The sequence below is a fragment of the Emydura macquarii genome, unplaced genomic scaffold, assembly GCF_026122565.2.
Source record: "Emydura macquarii macquarii isolate MOO-44397 ecotype Brisbane River unplaced genomic scaffold, CSIRO-AGI_Emac_v2 contig_2676, whole genome shotgun sequence".
In the NCBI taxonomy this organism is placed as follows: domain Eukaryota; kingdom Metazoa; phylum Chordata; order Testudines; family Chelidae; genus Emydura; species Emydura macquarii.
Window position 1 is genome coordinate 20249242 of NW_027132813.1, and position 19961 is coordinate 20269202.

The 19961-nt window shown below is 38.7% G+C and overlaps 1 protein-coding gene across 3 annotated transcripts in view; it reads right to left on the reverse strand.

Annotated features, from left to right (window-relative positions):
* SYT14 (synaptotagmin 14) overlaps window positions 1-19961 on the reverse strand; it is a 236223-nt gene that overhangs the window by 6472 nt on the left and 209790 nt on the right. The gene's annotated exons all lie outside the window — the stretch shown is intronic.

The following is a 19961-nucleotide window of genomic DNA, read 5'->3' on the forward strand; positions in this document are numbered from 1 at the left end:
GTGGACTTCCTACTCTGGGAATTAAGTGCATATAGTAATTCTAGTGCAGACAAGACCCTGGGTTGTATGTGGCCCAACCACTATTTACTTGGAAGCTGTGAATTTAAAATTCCCAATTTACTCCTTTAAATTCCTCCCTCAAGGACCCTAAGGGTCTGTCTACACTGCAGCTGGGAGTGAGCCTTCCAGCTTGAGTAGACTGACATGTGCTAGCAGGACTCAAACTAGCATACTCAAAACAGCACTAAACAGCATACTAAAAACACTGTTACTTGGGTGGATATTTGGACTAGCCACCTAAGATCAAGCCCATGCCACACACTTTTGAGTCTGAACTCAGACTCAAACTATCCCAAGTCTTCATCAGAGCCACAATATCCACACTGCTATTTACCACGTCCTAAGTCAAACCCCACTAGTACAAGTCTGTCTATCCAGGCTGGGAGGCTTACTCCCACTTCCAGTGTAGATATACCCTAAGTTGTGACCATCTTTTCTTCAGTCAAAGATGGTTTGGCATGGCTCCTTTCAGACTCAACATTATTTAAAGGAGTTGCAGGGGAAGATAGGGAGGGGAATGGATCCATTGTTCTCTGAGGTGCTTTCTTCTCCAGTGTTCAACAGATCCACATTTCTAGAAATTGGTGGCAGGAACAGTGAGATCAAGCCTGGAACCATCCCTGGCCTGGGTCAATCTTAATTTTAAAAGCAAATGAAATTTGTACTTTATTCATAAAGCACAAATGCAGTTCAGAAGACCAAATCAGAATACAGTTTAGTCTATGAGATTGCATTTGAAATGGAACCCATCCTAATTCTCGTCAACAGAAACAATATTCCAAAACAAATGTCAGTATGATACAAGATTCTTGTTGGAAAAGTCCTAAACCAAACAATCAGATCCCAGCCCCCTGAACCATTCAAATTTGCATTTTCAGCCTTTGGTAATTTCTCCCAATGTTCATTATTTAGGTCTGAAAATGAGCTATGATGTATTTTCTAATTGCATTTACTCTTTGCTTCTTTCGTATGCAGCAAATAAGAAACCCACATTCCTCAACCTAAGCTATAAAGTACAGAGTGGAAAGCTGAAAAGGAGTATGAGTCAACTCCAGCAAGCACTGTGTACTTTGGACATTTCAAAAGTGCTGGCTCTCAATGGATAAAGAAATGGATAAAATCAAGGTTTGGCCAGTCTGTTTTTATAATGTCCTTTCACAACTGCAGGCATGACATACAAGAACAATTTTTCACAGCTGTTAAAACTATATACAATTTTCTCAGTTGAGTTTATTCATTTTGTCTAATCAAGCTGAAATTAGACCCTGTGATTGCAATATAGATATATCCAGTATTGGTCAGTATAATAGGCAGTGGTATGAACCTATCAGCAGCCTAACTGTTGGCAAGTTTTTGTAGGTATCAGGGCAAAGAAGAGTTTTAAGGAGGGCTCTGAAGGAGAATAATGAGGTGGCTGTGCAGACATTTAGCAGAGCTCCTTTCAAGTCTGAGGGCCAGTGGAGGGATGCAAAGAGAGGGGTGATATGGTTAAAGTGACAGGGTAGGAAAATGATTTTTGTAGCAGCATTCTTAATGGATATGAGTGGGGCAAGGCTGCATTTGTCAGAACCAGAGACAAGGATGTTGCAATAATTGAGATGGCTGATGATGAGAGCCTGAATTATTAGCTGTGTGGATGATAGGTAAGGCCATATCTTAGAGATATTACTCAGAAAAAATTTGCAAGATTTAGACATAGCCTGGATATGATTACCTAGAGAGAGGTCCAAGTAAAAGATTACTGAGTGACAGGCAAAATGGTGGCGTTCTGTTTTAGCCACATTGAGCTTGAGTGCACAGCTAGACATCCATGAGATGTCAGAAAGACAGGCCAACATTTTAGTTTGGACACAAGGAAACAAGAAGATCTGTGAGTCATCAGAAAAGAGATGATAGGTGAATTTGTGTTTGCAGTTGAGATTACCAGAGATAAGATAAGATGGAGAAGAGAAGGGGACCCCCACAGAAAGTTGGAGGGTGATGAAGAGGATCTTCCAAAGAACACACTGAAGGAGCAATTAGAGAGGTAGAAGGAGACTCAGGAGAGGACAGAGTTGTGGAAGCCAAGGGAGAACAAAATGTCAAGAACAAAAGCATGATCATTAGTATGAAAAGGCAGCTGACAGGACAACGATGGTGTACTGGTTCTGAGTTTTGGCTAGGAGGAGACCATTAGAGACTTTAGCAAGAGCCATTTCAGTGGAATGCAAGGGGTGGAAATGGATTGGAGGAGGTCTAGGATAGAACTGGAGGAGAAGAACTCCAGACAGTGATTGTAAACAGTGCATTCAATGAGATTAGAGATGAAAAGGAGAAGGGAGATGGGGCAGTAGTTGGAGGCAAGTGAGGTCAAGGATGGCTTTTCTTAAGAGGGGAAAGACTAAAGAATGTTTGTGTTGTGAGGGGAAAGAGCCAGAGGAGAGTGAGAAGTTAAAGAGAAGAGTAAGATAGGGGATGAGAGTGGGAGCAAGGGAGATCAGGAGATAAGATCGGATGGAATGGAGTCACTGGGGCAAGTGGAGGGGTTAGAAAAGGAGGAGAGCAGATGAAAAACTACTGCATCCGGTACAGGAGAGGAAGAAGAGAGTGTTATAGGAGGCAAAGGAAAGGGAAACCAAGGGAGTGAGAATTATGATATTTTGTCAGTTTTCTCTTTGAAGAAATTGATGAGATTTTGTGCAGAGAGAGACGTGGAGACAGGAGAAGGGCAGGGTTTGAGGAGTGAATCAAAGATAGCAAAAAATGGCTGGGGTTGTGGGCATGGGATTAATTTACAGTGGAGAAGTAGAGTTGCTTATGTAGGAAGATGGCAGCATTGATTAACAGAACCAATCTACAGTGGAGGAAATCACCTAGTCACAGGATTTCCACAGAGACACTCTGCAGTGTGTGGAGGAAACGGATGTTGGGAGTGAGCCAAGGCAGAATGGACCTTGCGATGGGAGAGAAGGGCAAAAGAGTCAAAGGTGGAGGAGAGTGGAGCATGAAGAGAATCAACAACCATATCAATAGAAGAAAGGGAAAAGAAGACAGGGAGGAAAGGGTTGAGAGCAGATGAGAAGTCATCAAAGCTGATGGACTGGAAGTCATGGAAAGGTTGAGTGACAGGATGAGGGGAGGGGCTGATGAGCAATGTTGAAAGGGACCAGGTGATGGTCAGAGAGAGGGAACTCGGCAGCAGAGATCAGAGAGAAAGCAATGCTTACTGAAGACTTTGTACGCATAGGTGGCAGCATGGAAAAAGTCAAAGACAAAGAATTAGAAGTGCTTTCATACATGGCAAAGGCAATTGCCCACCACAGTAACCATTAAAGGGAGGTCCCACAAAACACTATAGCAAAAGCGATACAAATTCACAATTGCAGTGGAAGTAAATAAAACTCAAGGATAGTCTATATTAGCAGGATTTCTTCTCTACAGTATTTTCCCCAGTGCATGCTGTCCTACTTCAGTGTTGACTGTGGAGATCTACATAGAAACAGATCCATTCATTGTCTTTCAAATGAGGCTCTCTTGGTAGCAAACTGGTAGTTACCCTGACTTAGTCCTTAGTCTGTAAATTGCATGAGGATTTAAAAATGTAACACTATCACTGGGCTCCTTTCCAAATCCTATCTTGTTTTCACTCTGCACATGGTAGAAAATCCAAAAAAGAGCTCACCAGTCTCCAGCCAAGAAAAGAGTGTGGAAAGAAATACGTTGTATTACCAGCCTTCGGGTAGTACCAATATTATAATAAATAAAAGCTCAATGATCAAGTGCCAACTTTTAAAATATTAATTTTGAAATTGTTAACTAATACAACATGAATATAAAGATAGATAAAATAAAATTTTAATCTTCTGACAATAATGCAGTGCTATTTCCTGCCATCTAAATCTGCCTTGAATCTATCTATAAATCAACATGCAAGCAACTTCATTGCAGCAGTTTCACTGAGAATAAGGTATAATAAATTAATAATAATACCTAGCTCTTATAGAGTGCTTTTTATCCACAAATCTCAAAGCACTTTACAAAAGAGGTTACTATCTGTTTTACAAATGGGGAAACTGAGGCACGGAGTGATGAAAGTCACACAGCAGCCCTGTGGCAGAACGGAGAATAGAACCCTGGTCACCTGTATCTCAGTCCAATGTTACATCCTTAATATCTGCTTAGAGTAACCTGTCAAAACAAGGTTATCTACACTGACCTATTCCTAAAGGTATTTGTTTGCATAAAGTAATTATATTTTTCCTGGATTAACTGTGACAAAAATTTAGTACACTAAACACAAAATAAAAATACTAAGTGGTAAAACCTCTTCCAAGCATTTCTAGCTTTCCAGCTTTATACATCAGAGCTATTGCCTGCTGGTCTTTAAATCTTTTATCCATATACCACAGGGCTTCTGGTACTTTACTGCAAGGTCTCTCAGAATTGTTTTGATCAACATAATTAGAATGGGCAAACCGATTACAAGAATAAAATGTACTGTATATGTACACAAAACCCATTTGAGATTGTTTAAGAGAATCTCTCTGTAAACTTCTTTGTGTGTACCAAATGGAAAACAAAATTGAACCTTTTAAAAAGAATCCCTAGAGGAGTATATCAGGTATAATAAGAATGTTTCTGTTAAACACAGTTATAACTGGTTCCTATTGCATAACAATCAATAAACCAAAAGAAATATGAGTTCTTTTTTTCCTCATATAGCCAGCAGAGGAAAATACATATAGTGCTCAGTGTGGGCATGTTGAGATCCTGAGGAATGTTTTCTTATGATTTGAACCTTAGCCTTGTGGCACATGAGAAGTGACTCCCTATTCCCGGGGGTTCAATCCTGTTTTTCCCCATCAGCAAACAGAGCTAACTGAGTCAAATTAAACAGCAGACATTGTCCCCTGGAAAGCACTGAAAAAAAACCTTGTATTTGCAATGGTATCTCTTATGTATAAATGGTGATGTCCTGGGTCTTAAACTGAGGTCTGCCACTGCATCCTAGCCTCCACCCAATGTTTTCTGAAACCTGGTGGGCCAAGAAGCTGGAAGGACTGTAGCCTCAGCCAAAATATCACCCATGGAAGCCTTGATTGGAGGATAGCCCTGCTCCATCAATTGGCCCAACCATGCTATTTAAGCCAGAAGTTGTCACAGGAAGTTTGTCCAAACAAGGTGATTTCCTGTTGCAGATGCATTGGCCCCTGCTTATGCCTGCCTACTTATAGCCCCATTATCCCAGTCTAGGTGATTACAAATTGATTGTTTAATAATTTGTTCCAGTATCTTTCCAGATATTTAAGTTAGGCTGATTGGTCTGTAATTTCCCAAGTCCTCTTTATACCCCTTTTTAAAAACAGGTATTATGTTTGCTGGTCTCTCATCCTGCACGAGTCCTCCAAGATAATCACTAACAGTTCCCAGAATGCTTCAGCTAGTTCTTTAGGTACTCTAGAATGAATTTCATTAGGCCCTGTTGACTTAAACACATGTAACTTATCTAAATATTCTTCAATCTGTTATTTTTCTTTTCTTACTTGCATTCCTTCCCCCTTGTTGTTAATATTATCTATGAGTATCTGGTCACTTTTAACACTTTTTAATTAAGACTGAAGTGAAATAGGCACTCAGCGTCTCAGCCTTCTTGATGTCTTCTGTTATTAGCTCTCTTTATTGACTAAGTAGTGGACCTACACTTTCCTTTGCCTTTCTCTTGCTCCTAATGTATTTATAGAACCTTTCCTTCCTTCGTTTTTATTTATACTTTGGCAAATTATATTAGCTTCTGATGAAAATTTTACTATTTTAATAGTTTAGTACTACTATTGAACAAGCAGTGGCTGAGGTGGGTTTTGATGTGCTTTTTCACCCAAACTTGTCACTGAAAATTCTGAGAGGTCAAACCTACAATGGAGCCATCAATATATTGGGCAAGTATAATGGAGTACATCTTATTAATACTAAGAAGTATTTATGCACTGTTGATATGAATGTGGGAACTCTACAGATGATGAAACAATAGAAGCCAGTTGTAATTTGTCAACCAGTTGGACTGCTGAATGATGTGGGCACATTTTGTGGTTAGTTAAAGTTATCCATTTTCCTATCTGTACAGATTAAAAACATGCCTTCATAATTTTTATGAAACAAAAGCCCTTGAATCTTCTAGGTTTTAAACATGTATGCAAGAAAGATTAGATCTTGCTGATAATCTTTCAGTAGTAAAAATGTGATTCACAGCATGTTCATTGTGGAAATATCTAAGATTAAATCACTTAACATCTACTGAACTTTTTTTGGACAGCTTTTGATTTTTATTGAAATATCAGCCTCAGTGCTACTCCAAAAAGTCATAGACACCCTCTCCAGACCTGTATGTGGTATATACTTTTCTTGCAAGCTTCATTAGGACAGGGAGGTGAAAAGGGGAAAACACGAAGTGGGTTTTTTAAAGGCAAAACTGTTCAAGTAAACAATATTTTCAAACTTTTGTGCAGTGTAGCAGCAACTCACAATAATGTGGTCTCTATTTGATACTAAACCTCCAAATTCACCAAACACTACAGATTGAGGGAGGAAATTTAAATTCTTCATTCCCCTTGATCTCCCAATACTCTACTGTGCCCAGAAGAGGATGATTTGCTTTTTCTCAGGGAAAAAGTGGAAAATTTTAGAGCACATGACAATTCAGGAATTGTGCTAGATGGTACAATATGCATAACTTAATCATGGTATGTTTTATAGGGCTAGCTCCCAGGAAGCCAATTTAATCTAATGATAATGAATGGCACTGATTGCTACTTAACTGGGACAGTATTAGCATAAATTCTGCTTTTTGGAAACATATTCAGCAGATCCAAAGAGTTAAGTAATGCTTATATCCTCATGTTAAATATGCATGAAATAATAAGCTTCATTCTTTTAGTAAAAATGTTGCCAAATAGCAGTTAAATGACGAAATAAAGATTAAATGCTGCTTTTATTCTAGGATTTTTTTCCAGTACAGTATTTTATGTGATTTTACAACTTTCATACTTTTTTAAAAAAGTTTCTCTCTTAACTGGCTATCCACTGGGTTTCCCATTTGCTTATCTACATAGGGGAACTCAGGAAAGTTAATTTAAATTAACTAATGGTTAACTAACTAAACTGGATTAGTTATACCACATTAACCCCCTGTTTGGACACTCTTATTCCAAATTAAAATTATCTTAATTTGGTTTAATTTATTTCTCTTTGGAAGTAAATTAAGCCAAATTACATTAAGGCCAGTTTAATTCTGAATGGGAACATCTACACAGGGGTTTAATGCAGTTTAATCCACCTTAAAAATTAATTTTGTTTAATTTTCCTGAGTATCCCTGATTAGATAATCTGTAATCCTTTTGAAACCATAGGAAGGCAACCTCCCAACACATTATGGGGGAAATCTTGACCCTACTGAAGAAAATGAGTGTTTTGCCATTGATTTGAATAGGACCAGGATTTCATCATATGTGAGAGCAAAAGCTTAGGGATAAAATTTCCAAAGCCTATGTCCCACTGACTTTCATTCTGGTGTCAAACAGCTACTCTCCAGAAATTAGTAGACCAGGACATGTGAAAACCAGCTTGTACAGGCTGCAAACAATGAACACACTAGGAAAAGTCAAAGTTGAATGCCGAGCTCTGAAATTTTGCAATCTTCAATGACTAATATAGGACCAGAAGCTTAGTTGCGTCCACTGGAAATTGTCAAGTATAGGCAAATTTCCAGTACATCTGGACAAAGTGACATGGGAACTGGGGACACGACAGGCTGGGGAGTTTAGCACATAACCTTAGATAGATCTGTATGCAGACACACGAGTATATCTGGCAGAAGAGGACTATATGCCTTGCTGTCCAACACTATTCATTTTGGAGCTATTCATGTTATGAGAGACCTTTTTAATGGAATGCTCTATTTGCAAAGTGAATTTTCAAGATTATGATTAATAATATTCAAAAATTACACAAGGAATACATCTCTAGTACTCTGTGGTGTTTGTTTTCATGAATAATGTTTCTCAGTGGCAAGAGATGTTAATGAAAGCCCCAATCCTGCAAACATTTAACCATACGGTTAATTTAAGCACCAGAACTGCTCCACTGATTTCAGTATAGATAAGTAAGAAAATGTCCTATATTGTAGTCGCAGTATAGTAAATTAGTAGAACATATATCACTCTTGTGATTCAAGATGACTTAGACCTTGAGCCTGCAAACATGCACTTGATATGCCCTTCCAACTTGACTGTGAGCCACGGATAATTACTTTCTGGGAATGGTTTTCCAACCAGTTATGGACCCACCTTATAGTAGGTCTATCTAGGTTGTATTTCCTTTTTTTTTTTTTTTTTTTTTTTTTAAATGAGACAGTATCAAAAGCCTTATTAAAGTCAAGATATACCACATCTACTGCTTTCCCCCATCCACCAGGCTTTTACATTGTCAAAGAAAGCTATCAAGTTGGGTTGACATGATTTGTTCTTGACAAATCAAGCTGACCATTACTTATAACTATTATCTTCTAGGTGGTTGCATATTGATTGCTTTATTATTTGCTCCATTATTTTTCCAGGTACTGAAGTTAAGCTGACTGGTCTGTAATTCCCTGCAATGTCCTTATTTCTTTTTTATAAATTGGCAGTATGTTTGCCCTTTTCCATTCCTCTGGAATTTCTCCTGTCTTCCATGACTTTTCGACGATAATCACTAAGGGCTCAGGTATCTCCTCAGTCAGGGCCTTGAGTATTCTAGGATGTATTTCAGCAGGCCCTGGCGACTTGAAGACATCTAACTTGTCTAAGTAATTTTTTAACTTGTTCTTTCCCTATTTTAGCCTCATATCCTACCTCATTTTCACTGGCATTCACTGACATCCAATCGCTACTAAAACTGAATAAAAAGAGTAATTTAGCACTTCTGCCATTTCCACATTTTCTCTTATTGTTTTTCCCCGCTCATTGAGTAATGGGCCTTATGGATCTTTGGTCTTTCTCTTGCTTCTGATGTATTTGTAGAATGTTTTCTTGTTACCTTTTATGTCTCTAGCTAGTTTAATCTTGTTTTGTTCCTTGGCCTTTCTAACTTTGTCCCTACATACTTGTGTTATTTGTTTATATTCATCCATTGTAATTTGGCCTGGTTTCCACTTTTTGTAGGATTCTTTTTTGAGTTTCAGATCATTGAAGATCTCCTGGTTAAGCCAGGGTAGTCCCTTGCTTTATAGTTCCTATCTTTCTTATGCAGTGGGATAGTTTGAGCTTGTGTCCTTAATAATGTGTCTTTGCAAAACTGCCAACTCTCTTGTATTGTTTTTCCCCTTCGACTTCCTTCCCATGGGGTCTGAACTATCAACTCCCCGAGTTTGCTGAAATCTGCCTTCTTGAAATCCATTATCTTTATTGTGCTGTTTTCCCTCCTACCATTCCTTAGAATCATGAGCTCTACCATTTCATGATCACTTTCACCCAAGCTGCCTTCCACTTTAAAATTCTCAACCAGTTCCTCCATATTTGATAAAATCAAATCTAGAACAGCCTCTCCCCTAGTAGCTTTCTCCATCTTTTGAAATAAAAAATTATCTCCAATACATTCCAAAAACTTGGATAATCTGTGCCCTGCTGTGTTATTTTCCCAACAGATGTCTGGGTAGTTGAAGTCTCCCATCACCACCAAATCCTCTGCTTTGGATGTTTTTGTTAGTTGTTTTAAAAAAAAGGCCTCATCCACCTCTTCCCACTGGTTAGGTGGTCCGTAGTAGACCCCTGCCAGGACATCACCCTTGTTTTTTACCCTTTTTATATAAGGCAACACCTCCTCCCTTTTTTCCATGCCTATCCATCCTGAGCAAGCTATATCCTTCCATGCCAGTAGTCCAGTAATGCATATTATCCCACCAAGTCTTGGGGATGCAACTATGTCATAGTTGTGTTTATTAACTAGCATTTCAAGTTCTTCCTGCATATTCCCCATACTTCTTGCATTAGTATACAGACATCTAAGATACTGATTTGATTTTCCTCACATGTTCTTTCTTGTCTCTCCCTTATCCCTGCTATATCGGCCCATGCTTCCCCCAGAGTCTGATCTTTCTCCCAGGTCTCCATGTTTTTGACTTACCTGTGGCTTTTGTCACCTGCCCTCACTGAACCTAGTTTAAAGCCCTCCTCACTAGGTTAGCCAGTCTGTATCCAATTATACTCTTCCCCTTCTTCCCCTTTAGTCTTACAGCTATCAAGTAAACTACAGAGAAGGATAAGAAGTGAAGATAAGATGGATTCTCTCACATCCAGCTGCCAGTTGATTAAACACATTAGAAAGACAGGAATTGTAATGTGAAATACACAGTTCAAGATCAGAATTATCTGGGAGCCAACCACTGACAAGAGGCTAACCTGCCAAGACTATAAAGATCCTTCTTAGAGGTACTGTATAATTGGAAATGTTTATCTGACACTGTGTGCAGACTGCATGAATTGAAAAAAGAAATAAATAGCTGAAAATCCTCAGGTCTGAAATTAAGAAAGTTAACTAATAGTTTTTATGTTAAAATGTATAGTCCAAGGAAAGGAGAAGAGCTCAGAAAGATAGAGCATGTAAACAGAAAATTGAAATCACAGTACAAGACAGACATAAATCTAACTGTTGAAAGGCAAAAAGAAATGATGATTCATAATAGACAATTTCCTTTGTTTGATTAGTGTCACTGTTAATTCCTCACTCCAGAGCTATTCCTCTGGGCACAAAGACTAGGGGCAGGCAGTTCAGGTGCTTTGGCTAGAAAATCCAAGCTTAAATTCTACCCACTTGGTTTCCTGCTAGAAGAATATTCTCACTGCTGAAAATGATGACAATTTGTTTCAAGTTAAACAAGCCTTAGGTGTGAAACTTTTGATGAGAAGCCAGCAAAGCGGAAGGAACATACATACACCAAACCTTGGAAGAGGGCAGAAATGAAAAAAGGTGTCACTAACTGCTGAGTTTATAGATGGTTTCAGATTAGTGGAAACAGAAAGAAAATAATCAGCTCACAGTGTTCCATTCTTCATAATATCTCCATTGCTGTGGGAAGTAGCAAGTAGTGAGAGAGAAATCAAGTGGTGAGAAAAATAAAATAGAAGTTGGAGAATTGACCCTATCAGCATCAATAAGGAAAATGGAAATTTATCTTGGAACCACTGACTGGAGAATATGCCTTCTTTGGAAGATTCGCCTGAAGAAGTCTTAAGAATCAGTTTGTTGTCTTTGAAAGTAGAAATTTTATATCAGTTGTTGACCTTTCAAATCTTCAGCTAAAGCTCTGTCAGGTTGTTACAGGCAATTTTATGGTATGTCTTACCAGTTGCTCTATATGGTTCTTTGATACAGAATTAATTCTACCAAGCCCTGATTTTGTGGATTTATCCCCTATGCAATCTGAGTGGAAGAAAATGAAGGCTGAAGATTTTCTGACATCCTTGGTACATTTAAAATAAATCTGGACTGCCGTTAGGCTGATTCTTCATTCCAATGCACCAGTTTTATGGGGTTTAACTCCACTGATTTAGGTCAATAAACAAACATCTGTTGGACAGAGAGTTTCTGTGATGGAAGTAAACATTTTCATTCTGAAGTGTGTTATATATATATACTAGGGCACAGCAGGTCCTGCAGGGAAAATCCTAGTTTAAGATTTGATAGCTTTTAATTGATTTATCAGTAAAACCTAACTCACAGTAAAGAGGTAGATTTGCACTTAATACAGTACACATGCGCTCTATTCATAGTGTGGAAGCTCCACCTTTATTCATTTCAAGTGTCTCATGAAACACCTTGGCTCCTGAGCATTTTGAAGGGATTATTTGTCTTTCAAGGGTCCATGGTTTTCGAGGATGCTTGGAAGACAGTTGAAGGAGTGTTTGAAATCTCATTTCTGAGTTTCTTCAATGTTTCCAACTACAAATTCTTTTGGAAAAAAACCTAATAAAATAACTATATCTATGGTTAATGAAGCCACAATAGTATTAATTTTAGGAAGAAAGATTAAACTAGATTTTGGGACCCTGATTCTATATTTTCATTGTGTGGTGGCTAATTTTTTTAAACACTGTCTACGTTTTCCCCAGGTTAGCCCTTTCTTTCTTAGAAGTGGAAGATTGGCAACCACAAATCAAGTAATGTACTTTAATACTGAAACAGCTATCCACAGTCAATTGCGCCAAAAGGTCCTAGGAGGGCCAGCATGATCAAAATGATCAACTGATTCTAATCGAAAACAGGCAATTCATCATTAACAATCATGACAGCCAGGGTCTACATTAAAAAGGAAGGGCTGGAACCCAGATTTAAATCTGTCCAGGATACTAGTGATGTCCAAGAATGCCAGGTCTGTTTGAATCCTACGGAGGGATGGACCTAGATCTTCACAAAAAAGATGAGTTTTAAGACTGAGAAGTAACTGATAAGTATTGCAATATTAGGAGACAATTTTTTGATAAGGCATTGTGCCTTTGCTAGTAGCTCAAAAATTGTAAAGAGATTATTTTGTTTCTGGAACACCCAAACCCATATAGAAACTATGTTTTATAACTTTTCAAACAACCCTATATTTCAGAAGTTTCAAATGATCTCTTCTATAGTATGATGTGAACCTGAGTAGAAAGTTTCCTTTGTTAACCTTTATAGAGAGGATTCATAGACCATGGAACAAATTCACTACTGACAAACAGCTGGCAACTCTAAAAGTTAACAGAGTCTCAGTGTACACCAGCAATTAATTTGGCTCTATGCCTAAAGTTTGCTGTTCTCTTGGAGAATGAAAAGCTCCAAAGGCTCACGGGGATGCTTTTTAGGGTTTCCAGGGAGAAACTAAGTCAAAGGAAACATGAGGAAGAGGAAGGGAAACTTCTTTTAAAACAGCCTGTATGTGGAATCATCAGTAACTCAGATTGTTCAAAGAGAAACTGCTGTGGCAAACGGCCGGCTTCACCCTAGTAGGTCTCGCGCTTTTGCCTCTTGTAGTGGGCCAGGGTGTCACCAGTTACCCCGTCTCCCCAGGGAGGGAGGGAGGGACCCGGGCCCACCCGCTCCTCTGGGTCTCAGCCCAGGGGCCCTATGAGTAGCAGCTATGTGCTGCTGGCATCGTGCTCACAGCTGCAGTCTTTTCCCCTGGGCTAATTTCTCCCCCTCTGTCCTGGCTTCTTGAGCCCGGTACCTTCCTCAGCACTCCTGTCTGCTCCTCCACGCACTCTGCACTCCTTGCTACTCCTTCACACAACTCTGCACACAGCACGGCACTCCTACTCCTCCAGCTCACACACTGTCTGTCTGGAGCAGAGGGCTTTTATGAAGACCTGGCTGGTCCTTAACAGGCCTCAGCTGCTCCTAATTGCCCCCTAATGACTTCTAGCTAATCTGCAGGGAACAGAGCCCTGAGCATTCTGGGGCTTACATACCTCCCTTCGAGCACTCTCCTACTCTCTGACTGTGGGCCTATTTCCGTTCCTCTGGGCGGCATCCGCTGGCTCCCTAGACACCTTCCAGGAGCAGTGGGTGCTGTCCAGGCTTCTCTGCTCGGTGTCCCCTTCCGGTTCCCTCTGTTTGGCCCTTTGGCCCTCACGCCCCTTCCTGTTTTTTCATTTGTTGTCCCACGTAATCGGTTGAGTCCCAGGTCCAGTGGCTCCTCCCCTTAGGCTGGGGGAGGGGCCTTTAGCGGTGGGTGGGCACTCCCTCCCCTGGTACTCAAATAGTAGCACTCTCCTACTGCCCTCTGCTCTCGCTATATCACACTGCTTACTGAAATTATTTCCTGTACGGTTTTATGTTTGTTAGGGAGCTGATAGTTTGTGAAAAGATGATCACTGCCTCAGATTCTTTTTTCATTCATTCGTTCAAAACACTGAGGTCAAGATCTCAGTAAGGTCCTGATTCAGCAAAGTGCTTAGACTTCAGTAGGACTACTCAGGTACCTGAAGTTAAGATGTGCTAATCATTTTCCTGGCTTGAGGCCTATCCAGTGTTGCCACACCAGCTAGAGTGGGAAAAATCGTACTAAATCGTACAAAAGGGTAACCCCTCTGCAGGGAGTATTAAACATTGGTTCAGGGATGATTTAATGGAGATATAATAGTGGTTGAATCAAGTGTTTACATAAAATTATTCAACTAAAACCTCTTATTAACCATATGCCTTTGTAAATATCACTTACTGCACTAATAACATATAATGAGAACAAAACTATGGGTTCTTAAAAGAAGGCATAGATACATTTTCTAGAGAAATCAGGTCACTTAATTAGGAATCTACATATTAATGAAGGTGCATTACATTAAGCAAAGACATCTGAAAGTGCTGGCTCTAGATGATAAACAAACTCTTAACTTTTAGAATAATGTAGTGAAGTTTTAGTGCAAATGAAAGTAAGGGAACTTATAGTATTGGTGACAGGTGGACACAGTAAAGAAAGACTGTGAAGCACTCTCTTTGCCACTCTGATAATACACCTGCTTTCTGACTTCCAGCATCCTTGGCATTTGAGTCAAGAAAGAATGCTATATGTGCTATGTTGTGTGTTGGTTTTGTGACATAGAGAAACAACAACTAGATCAGGGGTTCTCAAACTTTTTTTGCTGGGACCTTCTTTGAAAATATTTCAGGCTGTAATGACTCCCCACCCTTACCAGCAGGCACAGGGGCTGACAGCTCGCGATCCACCCATAATAACCTTGCAACCCCCTGAGGGGTCACAACCCTCAGTTTGAGAATCCCTGTACTAGATATTGTTGCAGTCTGAGACTACTAAACCCAGTTAGAGTGAAATTCAGTAATCAAGTCTAAAAAATAAATGCCTAAGTAATCAAGTTTTATGCAAAAGAAATGCATCCCAACCTGGAGTCAGGATACAGAGCTGCAGCACAGCCTTACACATCTACTACTCTAGCCCATGGAGTCGAATATTGGCTGCATGCCTTCCACACAACTTGTACTGGATCTACATAATCATTGCTCCCATTGATCTACTGCCTATCTTCAAAGCTGACCTACATGCTGCAATACACAGGTCCCCTGCTACTCTGCCCCATGTTGTCCTACCATGGGATTTAAGTGGTGTTGAGAACTGTGCACTAACCCTCCACATCAGGATGAATTTCACCCTTAATTTTTGACTAAAATCAAACATGAACCAAGACTTTCAGACCTTAAAGATCAGTGCATTAAGTCCACACGCAACATGCATATATTTCCTAAGAGCTACATCATCAAAACCTTACCCAGTACACAAAGGCAGTTGTTATAGCCTGATAATAGTCTAATGCACAGTATCATCCTTCCTTTGCAGATCAACACGTTTTAAAATTTCCAAACTAGAAGATCTATTTTGTTTTTCTGGTTACAACCAATACCATTTTGAACAATCTATAGAGTTGAGCTGCCTTTTCATATAGTACATGACAAGTTCTCCTGCAAAATTAACACAGCCTTAACTAAAGATCACTTAAAATCTTTGGTTAAAATTTGGACTCTGAATCTGAAAATCTGCTTTTCTGCATGTATGACAAAACCAAAATTTATTTTGCTTTCTTTCCTTTAAATTATCTCAACTATTGTAAGGCTCATTTTAGATCCAGATTTATCAACAAACTCTGATTTCAAAATACCAGTAAGCACTAGTAATATGAAATTTTGAAACTGAAGCTATAGAACTGAAGCTATAGAATAGATCAGCTATTGTCTGATCTTAAAGAAGAGAAACGCTCATTATTTCAGGCTTCTGATATTTCTTGTTGCATCCCTGTCTTAGGTCTTTGTCATGCACATTCAAAAGATCAGTGTCTCATAGTAAGCTGAAGTAGGGCTCATAGCCCTATATGTTTGATTTAGCTCAGCCTTTTAATGTTTAGTCTGTTTTAATCCTCTATTAAACCTTGTCAAAGAAATCACAGGAGTTTCATCGTCTGCGTCATGAACTTCCATGCCTGATTCTGCTCTTCTATGTTTTTATACTAATGTAACTCAATGAATTGACTTCAGTAGAGTTATTTCCTGATTTATTCCAGTGTAACAAAGATGAGAATCAAGCTTTAACAATCTTAATATCTAACACTGGAGTCTGATTTTCTATTTTCAGGTTTTCCTCCAGCAACTGGATAATTAACAATTGGAAGTGTGATTTTGGCAGAAGAGGAATCTTACACTCTTTCATACAGATCTCTCAATCTCATTGAAGACAATTCTCCCAGTGACGTGATGTATTTGGAGTTGCCTGTAATAATTTACGAGTATTTTGTGTTGACTTCATTAGTATTATGTTTACTGTATATATATATTGAGTTAATTCAATAAAAGGATTGTCAGGAAGGGGCAGGTGGATCTAGATATACATTTGAGGGATAATACAAAAGCCATTTGCTTTGAGGCTATGGAGTGACCCCCCTGCTGGGCTTGCCAGACAGGCTTCTCCAGGAACTGTCTCAGTGAAGGATGAGGTAGATCAAAAAGCTTGGGGGGAGGAGAGTGTGTGGAGTTTCGAGAGCTACACAATCCCTCAAGGAGACAGACAGGATTTTTAGACTGAAAACCCAAAGTCTCCTGTGTGCTGATCTGTGAGAAGTTAGACCTACCACGGTCCTCATTGGGAGGATGGTTAGAATCTAGGTAAAATAGATGTGTGTAGAACTTTTATTTAAGATCTTTTTCTCTGGAATGCTTTGTTCCTATGACTAAATAAACAATACTTTATTTTGAGACGTCTGATTTGAGTCGTCGTAATTCATCGGTCACAGGCTCTCACAGGGAAAAACCACAGATACCAAACCCAGTCAGACCTGCTGGGTAAGCACTGTTGATCCACAGGGTATTGGGATCTGGATGAGTACAGAGTTGAATTACATATTTACAGCACTTAGGTTTATGTGCAATTCTGAATTATTATCCATTCTCAAGAAGTGTTTATTAAAGAAAAATCTGTTGGATAAAGTAGATTATTTTGTGGTCCTAAATCATATATACAAAAATGTATTTTTAAATCTTTCAGTGTTTAGTGATAACTGCAACTTACTTTGGTAGACATAATTTTATAAACTACATTAATGTATTTATGCAATGTAGCATAAAGTCATTGAAACTTGGATTAATTTAATTTTAGACTCAATTATATAAAATATTATGAATGAGATCTTTCATTTGAAGTTGGTTCATTTACTGTAAATGAAATGGCTTATTTGTTTTTCCCCTTTTAATCTATTAAACTGAAAGGCCACCTGCTACTAATTAAGATAAATCTGCATGTTCAAATTTTAATATTCAACTCCAGATTTCTAAAATAGGACAATAAATGCAATGTATTATGGAAGAGGTGGTATGGGAATACAGTCCCAACTGATTTATGACACAACCATTTATATAAAACTTGCCAACTTCAGTTCCTAAATGACCATGAATCCTCATGACTGTGATGAAGTTTACAAGTTTTAGTTTGAAAATGCTTTTCTGAGAAGGTAATGAGTTGACAAATGTGGCCCCACTATATATATCCAACTATATATTGCCATATAATGTATGCTATAGGTAAAAAGCAACATGAAACAAATGTATGATGCATGAAGAAATGTATAATAAATGAGTAAACATCAGCTTCTAAACTGATAAACACTTACTTCACTAAAAATAACTTGAACTAAAATGTTTCTTGGACAATTCCAGAGGCTAAATTAAGCATCTTTTCACAAATGCTTGAAGCACACACACCTGCCCAGTGTCTAGTAACTACCACTGCGATCATATCTAGTATATCCAAGGATGGAGAGTGAGAAACTTAAATCGAATTCTTCACAGCAAAATGATTGGCACAGGGATGAAAGATCATTATGCCTGCTCAGTAGCAAGCATGACAGGTATATGCACAAGGAAAGCTATCTGTAAGCTACTACGAGTGCTGTCACCTTTTCTGCAAGAAATCTCTCTCTACAGAGTTTTTAAAAATGATCATTTAGATTGCACAGCAATCCAGCACAGCTGAATTAGGCAGCATAATAGCCAAGGTGGTGCTCAAGAATACTAATGCAGGTTTGCCACAAGTCGAGACTGAACGACCCCCTCTTCCTCCACTCCTAGCCCTCAAGTGGGAACGGACAAAATATTTTATTAAAATAAACTGAATGCACTATTCAGATGTGTTGGGATTCCACACTGGATCTCCAAAATGAACTTCTGAATTCAGATCCAGAGGTTTTTTTCCCCCTCTAGCTCAAACAGCAAATTTCTGGTGGACAGTGTTGAGGGGGGAAAGGAGTGTTTTGATTTTATCCAAATAATTTTTGTTCACCTCCAAATAAACAGTTAAAATTGTTTTTCTACTCATACAATATTAGAGACTCTGATCCAATTTCTTGTATAATAAGACAATTTTTTTTGGAAGAAAAGAATGATGAACAGTTTTCTAATTGGTTTGGGATTTCTTGGAGAAAAGTACAGAATCACTCCAGTGATTCCATCTGCTTCAGATAGGTCAACAAAATCTTTTGTTCAGTGGTATCAGGCTGATAACTGATCTGAAAGAATCACATGGACACATTAACTCTAACTAATCAACCAAAAAGTACAGAACAGCTAAAATGTGACAGTGGCCATATTTGATTTTCTTCCTTTTGTGAGGATGAGGGAAAGTAACAGAAAGAAAAATATATTATTTACGTACACACACCCCTTTTATGGTTAAAAAAAAAACAGCAGAGAGGAAAGCAGGAGCAGAAGAGTGGTGATAAGGCTGTGGATGCAGCTGATGGTGTAAGACATCCATCAATGTACACACAAAGTGAGGATATTTTATCTTGGGTGAGGAACAGAGCTTGTGAAGTTATGCTTTATCCATGAATATGAGAAGGAGTTTAGATGTGGAACACAGTAATGTGGATGGACTTCAAGAACACGCACCATTGACTGTATTTGACCCTATACCTGTATGCCCCTGAAGTGGGGAAGGTTGCCACCAGAGATACCTGCAACCACATGCATCTGTAGGGCACGGGCAGAGGTGAACTAACCTGTTGGCCTGGTCTGTAGCAAGGAACCCTTCATATTATTTTTAAAAGTGCAACTGAAGCTATGCTCCATGAGACTTATGCAGGACATACATTGCTCTCAGACTGATTATTAGCAAATAAAAATGTATTAATATACTATCAGGCGGCAGCAAGCATGATAAACTTCTTCAGAAGAGATTACAGTACTACAGATGTTTCAATGGAGTTAGAAAGGTTCAAGTGACATGTTTAATGTTTAACATTAAATATATTTTAATTTTAAAATATATTTAATATATAAATATATCTGATATATAAAATTAAAATAATGAGAATCAGAGGGGAGAAGGGAGCCACTGTTGTCTACACAGGAAATTTATGTACCGATGTATGTACAAAGGATCAGTCAAATACAACTAGTATTTAGCAACAAAACATACTAACACTAACATAAGGCAAGTTTGGTTCTGGATTTAGAACTTATGTAAAGTTCCAATTATATAAAGTTGCAATTTCCAAGTTTCCCTGCTCAGTTGTAGCTGCCCAAATTGAAATTTCCCCTTTATGTAATTCTTGCCCTGCTTTTAGGACTTCAAAGACAGTAACTTTACAAAATGCAAATTTAACTTTACTGTGGAATCATGTATACTTCAGAGCATGCAGTAAGCCAGAATATAACATGTAGTAAACAACAACTCATATAAATCTAGAAATGTATGAACTTCAAAAGGTTTGGAGATTGGTTCACATAAGTCCAGAAGTGTGGATTCTTATTCAAACCATCCGAACATTTGAAGGCTTCTTTCAGGCCATTTGGCTTTCCATTCCTATGCAATTCCTGCCAGTAACAGGCTCTGTCAAAGACCTTCTGACCCACCACCAATAATTTCC